At 40.8% G+C, this 19,478-nt stretch overlaps 1 long non-coding RNA gene across 2 annotated transcripts in view; it reads right to left on the bottom strand.

Annotated features, from left to right (window-relative positions):
- LOC122091043 overlaps nucleotides 1-18,836 on the bottom strand; it is a 62,057-nt gene extending 43,221 nt beyond the window's left edge. The window contains exons 1-2 of one of the 2 annotated variants that reach the window (XR_006143794.1): nucleotides 18,711-18,836; nucleotides 10,101-10,222 (exon numbers count right to left, since the gene is read on the bottom strand). This is a non-coding gene — a long non-coding RNA (uncharacterized LOC122091043). The remainder of the gene's footprint in view (nucleotides 1-10,100; nucleotides 10,223-18,710) is intronic. The other variant, XR_006143793.1, reaches the window with a different exon arrangement.
- Between the last annotated feature and the right edge of the window lie 642 nt (nucleotides 18,837-19,478).

The following is a 19,478-nucleotide window of genomic DNA, read 5'->3' as shown; positions in this document are numbered from 1 at the left end:
GGTTGACTAATGCACCAGCTGCATTTATGGATTTGATGAACTGGGTATTTCAGGATGTCTTAGACAAGTTTGTGATAGTATTCAATGATGACATTTTGGTCTACTACAAGAGTGCAGAGGAATATGCTATTCACCTAAGGTTAGTACTACAATGGCTGAGAGAGAAGCAACTCTATGCCAAATTTAGCAAGTGCGAGTTTTGGCTATCACAAGTGACATTCCTAGGCCACATTGTTTCGCTAAGGGTATAGAGGTTGACCCAGGCAAGGTGAAGGCAGTATTAGAATGGGAGCCTCCTAAGAGTGTAGCAGACATACGTAGTTTTCTAGGATTGGCCGGATACTATAAGAGGTTTATTGAAAACTTCTCTCGCATTGTTACTCCGATGACCCGACTCTCACAGAAGGGCATAAATTTGAGTAGTCTGATGCTTGTGAGAAAAGCTTCAAGGAGCTAAGGTAAAAGTTGGTATCAACTCCAATTTTGACTATCCCAACCGGTACAGGTGGTATGGTTGTTTATAGTGATGCCTCCAAGCTGGGATTGGGTTGTGTATTGATGTAACACGGGAAAATAATTGCTTACGCATCCCGTCAGTTGAAGGATTATGAGAAGAACTACCCCACCCATGATTTGGAGTTGGTAGCTATAATTTTTGCACTGAAAATCTAGAGACGCTACCTATATGGTGAGAAGAGTGAGATCATCAGTGACCATACAAGCCTCAAGTACTTCTTCACCCAAAAGGAGCTCAACATGAGACAGAGGCGTTGGTTGGAGCTGATGAAGGATTATGATTGTACTATTTACTATCACCCAGGAAAGGCCGATGTGGTAGCTGATGCACTTAGTCAGAAGTCCCAATCACTGACTCTGGCATCCCTGACCACCAATGAGCATCTCCTAGAGGAGGCCAGGAAACTAGATTTGGAATTATTAGTGGAGGCTGTTACCTTGTCACTATCGGCATTGGTGGTACAACCTAGTCTAATGGACAAGATTACTGCAGCTCAGGTCCCTGATGCTGAGTTACATAAGCTGATAGTAGAATGCCAAGAAGGAACCCAAAAGGACCCAGCTTTCTCGATGACTGAAAGCGAGATCCTCAAGTTTAAAGGGAGGTTATGTGTGCCCAGTGATGGTGAATTGAGAGACACAGTTTTGAGAGAGGCACATAGCTCTCCATACTCCATTCACCTCGGCAGCACTAAAATGTATAAGGACCTCCTACTGGTGGAAAGGAATGAAGAATGATGTGGCCATGCATGTGTCTAGATGCCTCACATGCCAGCAAGTCAAGGCTGAGAGACAGAGGACCTATGGGTTATTGCAGTCCCTACCTATTCCAGAGTGGAAATGGGAGAATATTACCATAGACTTTGTCACAGGCCTACCCCATACACAAAAGGGTATGGATGCCATTTGGGTAGTTGTGGATCGCTTGACTAAGGCAGCTCACTTTATCCCAATCAAGATCACATTTTCTATGGACAAGTTGGCCAAATTGTATATCGATAACATCATCAGGTTGCATGGTGTACCAGTTAGTATCATCTTTGATCGAGATCCCAAGTTCACTTCCAAGTTCTGGACATGTGTGTAGAAGGCTATAGGCACACAGTTGGCTTTCAGTACTACCTTTCACCCTCAGACCGATGGTCAGTCGGAGAGGACTATTCAGACATTGGAGGACCTACTCTAAGCATGTGCCTGGGATATAAGTTATAGTTGGGATGAGCACATTTCCCTTATTGAGTTCTCCTACAACAACAGTTATCAGGCCACCATCGATATGTCCCCATTCGAGGCATAGTATGGCAGGAAGTGTCGGACTCCACTCTATTGGGATGAGGTTGGTGAGCGGCATATTTTGGGTCCAGACTTGATACAGGCTACCAGTGAGACGGTGAATATGATCAGAGAAAGGATCAAGGCAGCTCAGTCCAGGAAGAAAAGCTACGCAAATGTTAGGAGGAAACATCTAGAGTTTGGTGTTGGAGATAAGGTCTTCTTGTAGATATCCCCAGTTAAAGGGGTGATGCGGTTTGGCAAGAAGGGAAAGCTTAGTCCAAGATTTATGGGACCGTATGATGTACTTGAGTGGATCGGACTGGCAGCTTAACAAATAGCTTTGCCTCCAGAGTTGGAAGGTATACATGATGTCTTCCATGTATCTATGTTGAGGAAGTACATTTCTGACTTGACTCACATCTTAACTTACATACCCGATGAGATTTATGAGGACTTTTCCTATGTAGAGTATCCGGAGAAGATTGTTGATCGAAAGGACCATGTTCTTCGCAATCGCATCATTTCCTTCATCAAGGTGAAATGGATGAACTACCCCGAACAGGACGCATCCTGGGAGCGAGAAGATGATATGATGAAGCAACATCCTGGATTATTTGATTTTCCAGATATGTTCAATTTCGAGGACAAAATTCTTGTAAGGTGGGGGAGTGTTACACCCGTGCCCTAATCCAGTCAAATTTGAACTGTTGTGACAGGCCTCGGATTAGAGATCAGAAATATGATCGGGTTTTGGCTGGCGGTTGTGCATTGCCGAAGGAGTAGAGATGACCCCACATGTTTGTACATTTTATGCCTATCTAACTAGAGGGGATTCATACCTTTTGATCCTAGACAGTAAGTGTCCCGACTCCCCACACTTGAATTTCGGCATGCATCATAATTGCCGAGAAGCCTTGGGCAGGACCTAGGGTAACCACCCGTGTGAGACCAACCATAGGACAGCAAGCTATCAAGATAGTAGATTGTCTTGACCACTGGAAACAAGTCACCGGAAGCAGCCTGGGCATGAATCTGGTGCCTATTTTTGGTGGGTACATTGGCTGCTGTCGAGGTTCTGATGCCTATGGGTCCCACCACTCACATCGTAAAGGGTTTCGGATGATCCCAAATCATCCTCCACACCTTCTTCTTGATGTGAACACCTTATGGACCTAAATGTGTGGGTCCTCATGCCCCGAAACTCATTTTAACCCGATCAGTTCAAAAGATGCCCAAACCAAATAGGCCATTAGGGCCAACTTAAGTTATAAATTGAGAAATGAAGAATAAATCCTCATTTCCCTTGTGCCCAATGTAGGAGAGGAGAGAAAGAATAGAGGAAGGAATAAGAAGAGGAAGGAGAAGGGGGGATTGAAGGCCTACCTTGGTGCCAGCTGCCGCCTTGTTGCTAGAATCGCCATCAGAGGTAAATACAACCTCCCATACCACTCTCTCTCTTCATTTCGACCTAGGAAAAGCTAGATATGGGTAGAATCTTGATGTACAAACTATTTCAAGGTCGTGGGTTGGGTGTTTTACCCTCCTGGTGCTATTGTCGAGCTCGAACCAAGCCCGGTGAGCTGTAATAACATGTAATGTCAAAAGACCAACTAGGGTTTCGATCGTTTGATCGATGTATCTCCCAAATGGCTTAGTGGAAATGGGATTTTCTTGGCTTAGAATGATGCTAGGAACATCCCCTACAAACTCTATGGAACAAATTCTTGGACTGACCTGTACCTCCATCAGATCCACTGGGTCTGTTTCCGGTGGCATATTTCCGATGAACATGTGAGCTTTACATGCTTTCTTTCTCCACCACCAGAAACAGGTTTGATATTTCCAATGGAAATGCCCTATTTTCGGTGACAATACTATCAAATAGTGATAGTGTCTGTACATTTTGGGGGTGACCTGTGTGGGTCCGTCCCTGTGTTTCTAACACGTACTGATGTACGATTCCCTCTGTGTCTAGGACAGTGACATGCACATGCCCCGAAGTCGGAATTGAATTAATCAATCGGTGGCCATACTTGAACCAAAACACGACCGATAGTAAAACAGGTGAGGGATGGACTGTGTTTATATTTGAATTTTTTATTATTTATTAAATTGCTCACATACTTAAAATTATATGTTTAATTGTAATTGTCATTTTTTCGATCATGATATGAATTGTATGGAAATGTATGACGGGATCCGATGTGGCCGAGGTGGTATCGACACCGTGATCTCAATGTGTTTGGATGGGTGTGTGTGTGTGAGACAGAATCCGACGTGGCCAAGGTGGTACCGGTTCCGTGATTGCCGTATGTATGTTGCATTCATGCATTGATTATGTGCATTAGAGTTAGTTATAGTCGCGGGTTACACTTTGTGGCCAAGGTCTCCCTGATATCGTGTACCCTAGGACTACATTTGGAAATGGATACGCTTCGTGGCCGAGGTCTTGCATAGTCCATACTCAACTGTGATATGTATGCTAGATTAGGTAAACGGTCTCAGGTTTCACTTTGTGGCCAAGGTCTCTCTGGTATCGTGTACCCGGGACTGTATTTGGAGATGGGTTACACTTTGTAGCCGAGGTCCCTCCGGTATCATGTAATCCATACTAACTATATCATTATGAAGGCATGTAGTATATATGTGGTTAGGTATCACTCCCTATGCTATGCACCCTTACCAATATGAGTTGAGGTGTTGACTAACCCATTGTGCTATGTTTGATGAGACTTTTCGAAGTGCCACTCCCACAGTACGATGTGATTGTTGCCGGAGGCGAGAACCTATCCGGTGTGGCCAATGTGTTACCGGTGTCATGACTGGCAGGAGGGGGTTATCATGGGTTTTTTGGGTAACCCATGGATACATACGGGGACCGGTAGGCTTCTAATCACTGCTAGGATTTGTATCGCTGCGTAGACGATGTCGTTTCCAAGACGAGGGAATAGCCTAATGCACCGTAGTAGCATTTACAAGACTTAGTTTGTATTGCTAGGTAGATAATAAATAAATGAACTGCATCACGAGCATCATGGACTATGTGTTTAATTTCTGCAATCATGCATCACAAATTACTATAGCTATTGATTTGCTTGGATGTGTTTGACCCCACCCGTCATTGAGCGAGCTGGAAAGCTCACCCCACGTATACACCCCTTTTCAGATGATGATGTAGGTACCGTGGTGCCGATGATGGGTGATCCAGTATCTTCTGGGTTAGAGTACTGTGTGAGCGACTGGTGGATGCTAGAAGTGGAGGACCACGACCAGGACTGTTCTTGCAATTACTGTGCTTACGCCGCACCGTGAGATTATGCATCATCTTTGATACTTGTGGATATAACTGTGGGATTGTATATTTTTGAGATTATAGTATACATCATGAATGAATGTAACAGAATAACTTGGTTATCATTATTATATTGCCCTTAGATGTCTCCCCATTTTACTTACAATTTCGCTATTATACTCTGATTCCGCTGCTTATGTTGGTTTGTGATGTGAGATTGTGAAAATGTTAAGGCACTGCTATCAAAGATCCTAGTAGGTTTATAAGACAGGTACGTGTCTTACTCACACCATCGGTATTCCTAATGGTAAGTTGGGTCTACTTTAAGGTGGGGTGTGACACCTCAAGGGTGAAGGGGGTCAACATCTCCTTTGGTATGGCCAAGTTGGCCAACATACTAATGATCTCAAATGAGGGAGAGTTGGCCTATTGTCCTCCTAGGACTTTGTCTTATGAGTTTTAGAACTTTAATGTCTAGGCAGAGATGGACAACATGCTCACCAGGGAGGCTTCTAGATGGCACTTGACTACTAATTATCAGGCTACGCCAGAGGTCGTGCGTCAGGTTATCCAGCTGAATGTCCTTCCCATCAGTGGCCATTTTGATGAGGTGTCCATTCTTCATGCCTACATCACTTATTGTGTCTATATGGGGCTGCAGGTTTGTCTACCTTATCTATTGATGTGGACCATGGTGACAAGGGCTGAGGGAGGGGTACGTAGGGCTGGAAACCTCTGGTACGGATGGATCTTGATTGAGGTCTTCTTATGCTTTGGTGTGGACTTGGAGGGTGAGGAAAGCCTGGGTGATGTCTTGGACTTCAACCAAGACTCTTTGCAAAAGATGAAACTGAACATGGATGAGGTCACTAAGGATGGGGTTGAGGGGGAATAGCTAATGGAGGTAGAGAACCAACCGGGAGCTGGTGATGGAGGTGATCACTATGGTGGTTAGGAGGGCCATGGAGGTGCTAATCCTATTGCCCCACCATATGTGTTTCCTACTGGAGCTACTCCACCACCTAACCCTTAGACTATTGGGACTTCTGTTGCCTCCTCCTCTAGGGGCTCTAGAGGTTCGAGGCCCTATGGACTCAATGATGTGATGGCCTACTTGGATACCACCACCGATCTACTTAGGAGGATGGATAATCAGATGGAGAGTATGGACAGGAGCTACTGCCTTCTAGACAATCAGGTGGCCTCCCTTGAGGCACAGATGCAGGCAATGGTCTTTCACCTTGCCATTCTAGTGCTAGGGCCAGGAGCACAGGATCAAAACCAAGCTCAAGGCCGAGGGTAGAATCAGCAGCATGATTAGTAGCAGTAATGGCTTGTGTTGCCACTATAGTCCTAGGATTTTCCATTTTATGCTTTCCGGCACAGTCAACTTTTCTTTTCAGTTCTGATGTTCTAGCTTTTAGTTGCATTTTATTTCCTGTCATTTGCTTATTTTATTTGAATTCCTAGATTTTTAGGCTAGTTAGGATTTCCTACTTTCTGTCTTTTATTTCAAGAAAATTTTAGTGTAAGCTTATGTACTCAGTTCTCTTTATATATATATAATGAAATGGCTTTAGCACCTAAACTTTTCTCCTAATTGTACAATTTTTATTAATCATTGTCTTTGATATTTTTATTTAAATCCTAATCCCTAAATTATGGTTCAGTTGAGATTGTGAGTTAAGGCAGAGCATCGCGCTCTAATACCAAGCTGTCACACCCCAATTCTAGTAAAGCATAACTTACCACTAGAAATACCGATAGTGTAAGTAAGATGCGTACCCGTCTTATAAACCTACCAGGATCTTTGATAGTAGTACCTTAACTTATACAATCTCACAACATGAATCAAACAACTAGCAGCGGAATCAGAGTATAATAGCAGAATCATAATCTAAAATGGAGAACATCTATTGATATCATATGTAAATAACCAAGTTATTCCATTACATTAGTTCATGACTTATACATAATAAGTCTAAAAGTATACAATCACCAGGTCGGTATCAGAAGATCAAAAATACGTTGTGCATCTCATGGTGCCGCGTGTGCATAGTAGTCATAGGCACAATCCTGACCATGCTCTATGGCTCCTGGCATTTACTAGTCACCTACTCCATAGTCAGGCCCCGCCGAGGTCGAGTCACCACCCAACGGCACTGTTGTGCTTGTATCATCATATAAAAAGGAGGCATGCACAACCAAGTACAAGCATTCACATATATAATATTCCATGATGACATGAATACAAGAATTAAACACATAGTCCATAATGTGTATGATGCAATCCATTTGATTATTAAACCACATAACAATCTACTATGTCGGGTAATACTACTATGGCACATTAAGTTGTATCCCTGGTCTCGAAACTCGCACATCAACTACATAGTGATATAAGCCATAGTTTTGATTAGGAGCCTGCCAGTCCTGGGATGTGTCTATCGGTCACCCAGCAACCCCCTGATAACCCCCTACTGGCAGTCACAACATCGGGATCACCATTGGCCACACCAGACTAGTTCTTGCCTCCAGTAACAATCACATCGTACCGCGGGTGTGGCATTCTGAAAAGGTTCATCGAAAATACCACTATTGGGTTATCCAACACCTTATCCCCTATTGGCAAGGGGACGTAGCATGGGAAATGTCACCTAACCACAATATCCTACATGCCTTTCATAATGATACAGTTAGTATGGACCACGCGACACCAAGATTATCATTGGCCATGAAGCGGGTCCATTTCCATCTATAGTCCCGGGGTACACGATATTGGGATACCATCGGCCACAAGGTATAACCCAAGACTATATACTTATTCTAGCATACAAAGTAGTTGAGTATGGACTACGTAACACCGGGATTACCATCGGCCACAAAGCGTATCCATTTCTAAGTGCAGTCTCGAAGCATACGATACCGGGATACCATCGGCCACAAAGTGTAATCCATGACTACATCTAATCTGATGCACATAATCAATGCATGAATGTAACAAACATACGACAATCTATAGACACCCAATTTTATCACCCTCCTCCGGCTATGATGAAATGTGGATCTTGGATGCTACCGATGGCATATTTCCAGTGGAACTGATAGAGAGCTCCTAAGGCTCAGTGGTCCACTGAAAATATGCCACCAGTGGACCACTGGTGGCATATTTTTGGTGGTGGTTCATGACAGTCCACCCATTTTGGGGCTTTCCAGCTCTGGCCCGATCATTATTCCGTGGAGTTTGTAGGGGATGTTCTCAGCATCATTCTAAGCCAATAAAATCCCAATTTCACTAAGCCATTTGGGAGATACGTTGATCGAATGATCAAAACCCTAGTTGGTCTTTTGGCAATACATGTTACTGGAGCTCACTGGGCTTGGTTCGAGCTCGGAAACAACATCGAGAGGGTGAGAACATGCATTCTACGACCTTAACATGGTTCTTACACTAAGATTCCATCCATAACTAGCTTTTTCTAGGTCAAAATGAAGAGAGAGAGAGTGGTGGAAGTGAGTGTACTTACCTCCGGCAGTGATTCTAGTAACTTGGCGGTAGCCGGCACCAAGGTAATCCTTCTCCTTCTTCTCTTTTTTCTCTCCTTTCTTACGTTGGACACAATAGAAATGAGGAAATTAATTCCTCATTTCTAACTTATAAGTTAAAATGGACCTTAAGGTCTGTTTGGTTGGACCCTATTTGGACCAATCGGGTTATTATGAATTTCAGAGCCCGAGAACTCGTCCAGTTAGGTTCAAATGCGTTCACGCCACGAGTAAAGTGTGGAGGATGATTTAGGATCATCCGAGACTGTTTACAACGCGAGTGGTGGGACCCATGAGCATCGACACCATGACAACAGCCTGATATGTTCATCGGAAATAGCCCACCGGATTTAGACCTAGTGGATCCGATGGCATATTTCCGATGGTCAAGACAACTTGTTGTCCCATAGCTGGTCTTGTACGGGTGGTTGCTCTCAGACATGCTCAAGGCCTTTTGGCAACTTTGATACATGCCTGGACTTATGTGTGAAGAGTTGGTCACTTACCATCTGGGATCAGAAGGTACGAATCCCCTCCAATTAGACTGGCACGTGATGCATGAACACTTGGGGTCATTTCTCCCCCTTTGGCAATGGGCGACCGCGAGCCAAAATCGACCGTGCTTCTAATCTTCAGTCCGAGACCTATCACAACAGTTCAAATTAGACCGAGTCAGGGCACGAGTGTAACATCATCTGCCACCAATCTCCTAATCTTCTTTGCTTCAACTTCAAAACCTATGGAGGAGTGAGGATTGGGGGGTAAGCACGGGTATGCTCAGTGAGGGGTGGGGGCATACAAGCATACAAGCTTACAAAAATTATAAATGATTAATAATTTAAGCATTTCATTTCATAAGCATACAAGAATCACATAAGTAAACAAGAATCATAATCATAAGTAATCTCAACATGCTGTATCTCAAATTACATATCATCAACTCATTTATCACACCATATTTCCAATTCATAACAATCAACTCATAATGCAGTATCCACATGGTTCATTTATTAATCTAATTCCATTCTAATTACTAGGTCTCATCCTATGAGTTTAGTGTTATAAGCAACATAGGTGGCATTCCCTACTCTGTATGGTGGGCCCCCAGGAATACAAGCTCGTTGTGGGCAAGAGCTAGCCAGTCCCCGTTGGAGCCTCAGTCCCCCAGCTAACCCCGACATCATGGTCCGGGTTAGAGCCTCGGTCCCCCATGTGTCCGACAGCCATGCATATGCTACACTATACCATGCTTTTCTCTCTCAGGATACAATACGTCGTATCCGGGCATAGTAGTCCTACACGACATGCCACCGAGTGGGATTAGCCAATAATTGACCCTTTATTGGCAAGGGGTTATAGCACTGGGGTTGTGTGCCTAACCATATGCATACTACATGCAAGAGCCATCCAATATGTATTTGTGATTATAGCTATAAGATTGACCTTTGAGCCCACGGTACAGGAAACGCACCTCAGCCACATAGTGCCACAAACCTTCAATATTACAACCATCACCACGCACAATACACATATGTGATCCCATATGTAAGACTGACCTCTGAGCCCATGGTACCGGAAAGAACCTCGGCCACACTGTGCCACAAACCATCAATATTACACCCAACATCACATTCACATTCATAGTATGCATCCACAACTCATTATATCTCTCATATGGAAGCATATGTTTCCAAAAATCAAATTTCACACACACCATCCAACACACATGTATTACCATAGTAAATTCAGCAAGAAGAAGAGTAAATTGCAAGCAAGTACCTTAAAGCATGTTAGAATATAATAATACACAATAAAATACAGCAAGGAATATAAAACACAACAAAACACATAAGACCCCTCACTTGAAATCTCATATCAGAAATTCATCACCAGAGTCCTAGCTTCTCGTATCCTCAACAATGTAGTTATAAGATTCCTAATCAACAAAGTACATATACATATGGGTTAATCATCAATGTAATTATCCCTAAAAATTAGTTTCCCTAAATTCATTAAAGTCAATGTTTAGGTTCAGCCATAACTGAATTCTCCCTATTCAGTTAAATGGGCATGCATCCAACCCACATAGTCATTTGGCTTCATATTGTGTTACTGGGCTGGTCCTATAGTTTCCTAGCCCTTATCCAACACATTGGATATGTTAGGGTAGCTTTACCTCCAAAATCACTTGTATTACCATAATAGGGTAAAAATGTCATTGTCATCCTATATTTTCTCTCTCTTCTTTGCTACCCTTTTCTTCACTTTGACCAAGACAATATTCATGGTTATACCTTGTTCTTAGTATTTAAATTAATTTGAAACACTTCTGGTCTGGTTTGACCCAATTACAAACCAAAGAACTGAAAAATTCCATTCTGTCAGGCTCTTACAGGTAGGCCTGTTGGGCCTAGAACTCTCCAGCCGGTTGGATTGATAGAATTGGCTTTTCTGCAATTCTGTAGGCCTATTTTGATGACAGAATTATTTTAACAATTTCCACTTCTTAAAACATGTTTAAACTACTTAATTACATCAATAAAAACTATTTTCCTACTCAATTTGAATTCCCACTCCCTATTAATTTCAAAATCCCTTACTTAACCCAGATTTTGCTTCTCAGAGAAGAAAATTGGGCATTTTCTATTTCAGGTGGAATTAGAACCATGTATACCAATTTCCCACCTTGCATGAGTGTTTCCCATCTTCAATTTCATGTTAGGTTTGCTGAAATTAGAAAAGCCCCATGAGTTTGGGTCACTTGGAACAATCCTTAGCCAAATCAACTCTAATTGGGTCCAAAATTTGGGGATTTCAATTGTGAAGAATTATTTTACCTTCACAGACAAATTTTCCCTCTTAAATTCAACATTTACCCTCTCCTATACCAACCAATTGTTACCCTAGCTGAAATTTACAAGTATGAGTTCAGATTCTAAGCTTGGTACTCTCTTTTTGGTGCATACATATAGCTAGATCAGCAGTCCTTTACTCAAGTCTTCAGCTGGATCAAGCCCAAGGCAGCTTCTCCTTGTTGTGAGTGGAACATGGCACTTGCATGCATCCATATCCACAGTAGTCATGGTTGGACAGCAGCAGCTGAAGCAGTGTACAGCAGCAAGGAGGCTGCTGTACCACTTCTTCCTCTCTTCTTCTTCTTCTTCTTTCTCCTTCCTTTCCCTTCGTCTTTCTCTTTTTCCTCTCCTTCTTCTCCTTTCCCATTTCATTTCTGGTTTACGGCAATGAGAGGAAAGAAATAACTCTCCCCTCCAATTTATACACTAAATAGACTAGGGTCTGTTTGGCGAGGTAGATTTTTCATAACAAGTCATTTTCTTCCTAACTACTTAAATTTTAATAACATAGAATAGGAAATGTGTATTGATATAAAACCACCTGCATAATGACCCCCAAACATTCCTCTATCTATGGTAAAAAGTGGGTAAAAAACCCTTTCAATTGGTGGGTCCCATAGAAGAAACATTCAATTTCTGGGCATTCTGTCCTCAGGACAGGCAGGCCGATTGGACAGAATCTCTCCAGCCGGTTGTGCCTTCTCCAGCTTGTTTCTGTCATTCTTCTACCCAAAGTTTACCCACCTTATGTGAGACCCTTTTATCATTATGGGCACTCCTAGCCCCTTCAAAATTTTCATTCAAATACCCAATTCATTTTCTCTCACCTACTCCATTAATTTATTATTTCTTTCCATCAAACACCATTCTTCATAAAATTCCATCTCTAGGACTGGGGGGTTATGAAATCAGGGTGTTACATTTTCCCCCCTCCTTACAAAAAATTCCATCCTCGAAATTTGTGAGATAACTAGTTTCTATATACAATTGATCTTTTCTACCTCATTTTCATTTATCATTCATTCATTCTTGATCCGACCTCACAATCATTTGTGGATAGTATATTAATGGGTTAATTCCATTCATATGCCAGTATGATCATATTATAATCAAACTACTTTCATTAAATTTATGAACAATTATCATCCTTCTCATAGCTTCCTTTATCTTCCTTGGTCATCATTATAATTTTCCTCTTTCTTTAGGTCATTTCATCAAAATGATAATCTCGTATTTTTCACAATTTTCTCAATTCCAAAGTCCCAATGACCTCAATGAATGAATGATTTACTTCTTCTATCATTTCTGATATATATATATATATATATATTTATAAGTTGACTCATTAAATTCTTGTCAATCAATACTTGCTACTTTGAGTTCTTATTCTAAGGAACTGTACCACTATTTATTTGTATCATCCTTCCCCAATTCCTTCATAAGAAATATTTTAGATTTATTTCCAATTATTTCTCCAATTTCCCATTAGGTGCTATGTTTCCAACTTATGAAAAATTTTCCTCTCAAATTTGAAATGTTTTTCTCTAAAGTAGTCTAATCTTCCAATATAGCTCATTGCATCAGTTATTCATGAATTCTATATTCATGTCAGCTCTTGTATATTCATACACCCATTCTTGTATGAATCTAACTCTACTCATCTATATGGTCACCCCAGTCATATTCTTCTTTTTATTCCCTCTTAAGAATTCTAAATTTTCATATATCTTAAATGCCTCTCTTAACTAACTTTAATGCATCAAGTTCGATTAAATCTGATTTGAGTAGTCTAAGTCTTCACATTTAGTCTTGGAACATTCCTCTAATTAGATTCTTCAATTTGTTCTGTCAATTTACTTTTTCCTTAATAATGCTCAGTACGCTGGTCCTTTATCATACTCATATACATCCTCTTTCTAGAGTTACAAAACCTTGACTTGTACTAGCCTACTCTGAGCATTAAACACCCTTTGAAAACTCATATCACATGTCCTGAAAAATTGGAGTTCATCAGACCATTTTAGCCAAACCGATGGGAGACAATTGGTGGGAGAAATTTTCCCGACTGGTCGGCTGGTTCGACAGGATTCTACTGAACCCTAGAGTGTTTTAAACACTCTTAAAACTCCCATTTCTTCTTCTACACTCACTGGTCTGCCTTTAAACTTCAGTCTAAGTTGTATCCCATCGATTCCTTCCAGTTATTGGCATCAAATCACTTTAGGTATGTTGATTTCTCCTCTGTTGTACTGATTTCATTTGTAGAGAAGAATTTCTAACCTAGAATTTTCTGTTCTCAATTGCTTTTCTTTTCTTTTCTCTGCTGATATTTCTTTTCTTCTTCTCTGATATCTTCTTTTACTTGTCTATATGTTCCTTTACTTGTCATCCATTGTTCATTTACCATTTGATAGTCTCTAATTTGACAATGAGACAATCAATTTTGCCTTTCTAAATCTCTTTTTGGGAAAATTTTGTAAAACCAGAACTACTCTGTGAAATTTCATGCTATCCCTGAGTTCTTTGTTTTACCTAAAGTATATTTACTTTTTGCATGTGATTCCTATTCTCAAGTGTGGCAAATGATCTCCTCCTTTCCTACATTTTCCTTTAGAAAAGTTCTATTAACCTGTTATAATTCTTTGTAAATTTTTCTTATTGTGCTAAAGTGTTCTGTTTGGCCTAAAGTTTCAAGTATCTATTACTTTCTTTTCTTACTTGAAAATATATCTTTCATGTTGTAGGGCTCTTCTTGTGGCTTCTCTACCGCATTTGGAAGTAGAAACACTCTCTGTTCATCTCAACTTCACATGGCAAGAGATGCGAACTTCGACCCCTATGGGTTTAGAACTGCTGTGGATCAAAATAATTTGGGACTATTCTGCTCTAAGGCCATCATTGTAGAGCGTCCAATACGAGTATATGACCTTTGAGCCTTTCGGGTGCAAGAGAGGCTTGTGGATTTAGGGTGGGAAGCCATGTTAGATGTGGAAAAGGAAGTTTACCCATGGATAGTATGCGCTTTCTTTTGCAACCTTACCGGCAAGCCCATACTAGAGAGTTTAGGGTAAAAAGCCAGGTATGTGGTCGCAACATCACTCTCACCTCAATCGAGTTCAGACAAATAATTGGTGTTTCATTTGAAGGCACCAAGATCTTTTGCCCACCTCGGACTTCTTCCAAGGGCTTTTTCAAGAGTATAGAGTTGGCCTTTTTGAGGGCTAATATCACTGAAGGTGGTACAACGAATTGGGATGAATTTGCAAATTGGAGGCCCACACCTAAAGTATTTTACAGGATTGTACAATTCAATCTTCTCCCAATTTATGGCCATTTCAGCCAAGTCTCTCTGATGCAAGTGTATATTGCTTTCCTCTTGTACATTGGGGAGAGGATCAGTTTGCCCTACATAATGATGATGCAGATGGTAACTCATGCCCTCGTCCAACAGATGGTTATCTTTTCTATGGTAAGGTACTTACCAAGGTCTTTAGGCATATGGGTATTAATTTAGAGGGTGAGGAAAAGATGAATACCCATGTCGTTCCTTTTAACCGTGCCATCCTAGAGAAAATGAGTCTTCATGAGTATGCGGGTAGTGATCTGGAAGAACCCACGGCTAAGGAAAACTTGGATGGACGTGATGAGGATGCATCTCGAGATGGGGACGAGTATGAAAAGAATATACACATGAATGAGGAGGAACAACATAAGGGAGATGATACCCAGTAGAGGGAATGGGCAGCATCATGAGTAAGATGTACAGTTTAGAGAGGAGGCGGTACAACATGAGAACCCCTTTTCGTGACTTCGATATTAGTGATGTTAATGTAGTTCTCACTGAAGAGGATCTTGTAAATTTTGGTATCCCACCTGTACCCAATCCTGAGGGTAGTACTCATGGCACCATTCCTACCATAGAGGAGGCTCATCAGGCTGGTCACACCTCCTTTAATACTTAGACTTCTCTCGAGACTGCTCTACTGCATATCAGCCCTCTACTTCATCTGGAGGTAACTCTTATACATTATCTATTACCTTTCTGTAGTATTACTTATATTCCCTCTTATACTTTTTATTTTCTTCAGACTAATTTCCTATTTGTTTTCATTCCAGATTCCTTGACCCTTCAAGCAGTGTTAAAGCATGTGGATAAGGGCTTTGCTCAGATTGCTACTTGCTTGGATGATCTGGAGTCTCATGTTGGATCAATGTCTACCAGAATTGGATTCATGGAATCAACTTTTGAGGGTTTGACAGAATGCTTTGACCTACCACCAAACTTCCAACCTCCCCGCTATCAAGCTTGACCTCAGTGGGCTTCATCTTCTTTTGATCCCCAATGGTGATCTCGATGATAGAGCTCACTTGTCTTCATTGGCTCTCCTTTGCTATCTTAGTTGTCCTTGTTTTCTTATTTTTTGTACAGGACTGGCCTAGTTCAGTTTCTTTAGATTTCTAGGTTGTACTTATGTTTCTATGGGATTCAGATGTTTCACCCCATTTTTTACTTCAGGGTTATTCTCTCTTTTATTTCTTCTATCTCTACTACAAAGGTTGTATCTTCTTTAGTTCTCAGGCATGTGTAACTTCTTAAATACTATCTTTAATTAATGAAGTTTTATTAAAATTTTAAGTACTTCTATCTCTTTTATCTCTCCCACCTATGTATTTTATTTACTGGTTTTACTCTCCCACCTATGCATTCTATGTACTAGTTTTTATTAATTTACCTATTGATCACCACATACCTAAATCTCCTAGTAGGGTTAGGTTACCACGAAGTATCTCGCTCTGATACCACCTATAACAAACCCCACCCTGCCCTCCATATGGCATAGGTATGAGGCACTAGAATTTCTAATCCAATCAGCCAACCAACACCTAGGATCTGGATGCAGGTAATAACCAAACCCACAACTAGCTCAATTGTAAAATGAGAGTATATGTAAAATTCCATAAAGGTCATGATATACATGTGGTGATCAACTACAATGATAACTTTATAATATTACAGGCCCATTAATAATTCTCTATAGGATACAACAAATTACATAATACCACTTACATTTAATTTACGCTATAATACATAAAATATCAAAGTCCTTGTCTATAATCACTCCCTGTCCATGACTTCATCTGCAACCAACATCCTGATCTTCTTTGGTTCAACTTCAAAACCTATGAAGGAGTGAGGATTGGGAGTTGAGCACGGGTATGCTCAATGAGGGGTGGGGACATACAAGCACAGAACCATGCATAAATTATAAATAATTAATAATTCAAGCATTTCATCTCATAAGCATACAAGAATCATAATTATAAATAATCTCAACATATTGCATCACATGTCTACATCATCAACCCATCCAACATACAGCATCTCAGATTACATATCATCAACTCATTTATCACACCACATTTCCAATTCATCACAATTAAACCTTAATGTTGCATCCACATAGTTCATTTATTAATCTAATTCCATTCTAATTACTAAGTCTCATCCTATGGGTTAAGTGCTACAAGCAACATAGGTGGCATTCCCTACCCTGTACATTGGGCCCTCAGGAATACAAGCTCGTTGCAGGTAGGACCTAGCCAGTCCTGGTCACAGCCTTGGTCCCCTGGCTAACCCCTAAATGACACCATGGTCCCGGTCAGAGCCTTGGTCCCCAATGTGTCCGACAGCCATGCATATGTTGCACCATACCATGTTGTGCCCTCTCAGGATACAGTACGTCATATTCAGGCATAGTAGTCCTACATGACATACCGCCAAGTGGGATTAGCCAATACCTTACCCCCTATTGGCAAGAGGTCATAGCACTGGGGTTGTGTGCCTAACCATATGCAAAATACATGCAAAGTCATCTAATATGTATTTGTGGCTATAGCTGTAAGACTGACCACTAAGCCCACCGTATCGAAAACACACCTCAGCCACACCGTGCCATAGACCATCAATATTACAACCATCACCACTCACAATACACATCTGTGATCCCAGATGTAAGACTGACCTCTGAGCCCACAGTACCTGACAGAACCTCGGCCACACCGTGCCACAGACCGTCAATATTACACCCAACATCACATCCACATTCATAGTATACATTCACAACTCATCATATCTCTCATATGGTAGTATATGTTTTCAAAAATCAGTTTTCACACACACCATCCAACACACATGCATTGCCACAGTAAATTCAGCAAGAAGAAGAGTAAATTGCAAACAAGTACCTTAAAGCATAATAGAATATAATAATACACAATAAAGTACAAAAAAACACAGAGACCCCTCATCTGGACAATCCAAATCAGTTTCCACTTTTCTAGATGCTGAACTTGTTCCCTCATAGTTAATTGGAACTCCTAAAATCAAAGTTATATATATATTTATTAAAATAAACTGAGTTAATTTACATCCTAATTGAGTCACTTTATTTTCCCTTATAAGCCCTATAGATCCCTTCTTAGACCCACACTTTGCTGTCAAAGTCTGAGGGCAAAATGGTCTCTGGAAGCTTAACCGGCTGGAGAACCTGGCCAGACCTGCCGGCCGGATGTCTCCCACCGGTCGCGCCTTTTCTGCAGAATTTCATTTTTTGCTTGCGTTTCCTACAGATTTCTCAACAATTCTGTCATTGTGGCCTTGTTTCTGAACTGAACTTTCACAACAGTAATACATTTCTCAATTTCCATCACTTTAATTATCAATTCACTAATCCATTAATTAATTTTGATTAATTATACAATTTCAGCAAGAATCTCCAAAATAATTCCCCATTTTTCCATAATCTCATTCACAAGTAAGGATTTGAGTAAGAACTTCATAATTAGACCTTAATCTAAGGTTGCACGCATGAAATTCTTCTCTAATGTCACTTTGCATGTAAGAAATTGAACCTAAATTATCATGCATGAACTCTTACAACCTCATAATAGAATTTAACGTTAAATTCCTCTAAATCCATATGCATTAGTTCTGTTTTAAAAATCTGAGTGAGAATTCTCACTCTCATGTCCTAATCGGCCATGATAAGTGTGCATCCCTACACATCTTCCAAATAAGTTCTTCAAATTAAGAAATCAAACTTCATAAAATGAGAATTCTGCAGAAATTTTTCCAGAATTCCTTCCTTACAACAGAATTCAGTCCTACCCCTCTCTATTTCCAGATTCTTTCTTACTACAAGTTCCTATGAGGAAGGAGTACCTACCACTTTGCTGGATTCTGCAGCAGCCGTCCAAATAAGTCAATCTCTTCTCCAATCTTCTTCTCTTCTTTTCTTCTTATTCTTCTTTCGTCTTTTTCCTCTCCTTCTTCTCTTTTCCCATTTCGTTTCTTGTTTACAGCAATTGAGAGGAGAGAAATAACTCTCCCTCCAATTTATAGGCTATCAAACTAGGTTCTGTTTGGCTAGGCAGATTTTTCATAAAAACTCATTTTCTCCCTAAGTATTTAAAATTTAATAACTTAGAATAGGAAATGTGTATTGATATAAAACCACCTGCATAATTACCCCCAAACATTCCTCTATCTATGGTAAAAGTGGGTGAAAAAACCCTTTCAATCAGTGGGCCCGCAGTAGAAAAACTCAGTTTTTGAGCATTCTGTCCCCAGGACAGGTAGGTTGGTGGGATATGATCTCTCCGGCTGATTATGCCTTCTCTAGCTTGTTATTGTCCATCTTCTACTCAAATTTTATCCACCTTTTGTGAGACTTTTTTTTTATCCTTATGGACATTCCTAAGCCCTCTTCAACACCTTCATTTGGATCCTCAATTCAATCTCTCTCTCTCTCTCCTACTCCATTAATTTATTATTTCTTTCCACCAAATATCCTTCTTCATAAAATTCCATCTCTAGGACTGGAGGTTATGAAATCAGGTGTTACACATGTTCAGGTTAAGATTTACCCTCCGGGTTCGACCATCTCTCTGCAGTTGTGGGTTATCTTGGAAATAGGTACGCTTCGACATTTGGA

Source organism: Macadamia integrifolia, chromosome 10, assembly GCF_013358625.1.
Source record: "Macadamia integrifolia cultivar HAES 741 chromosome 10, SCU_Mint_v3, whole genome shotgun sequence".
NCBI lineage: Eukaryota > Viridiplantae > Streptophyta > Magnoliopsida > Proteales > Proteaceae > Macadamia > Macadamia integrifolia.
This window is presented reverse-complemented; position numbering and strand designations above follow the sequence as displayed.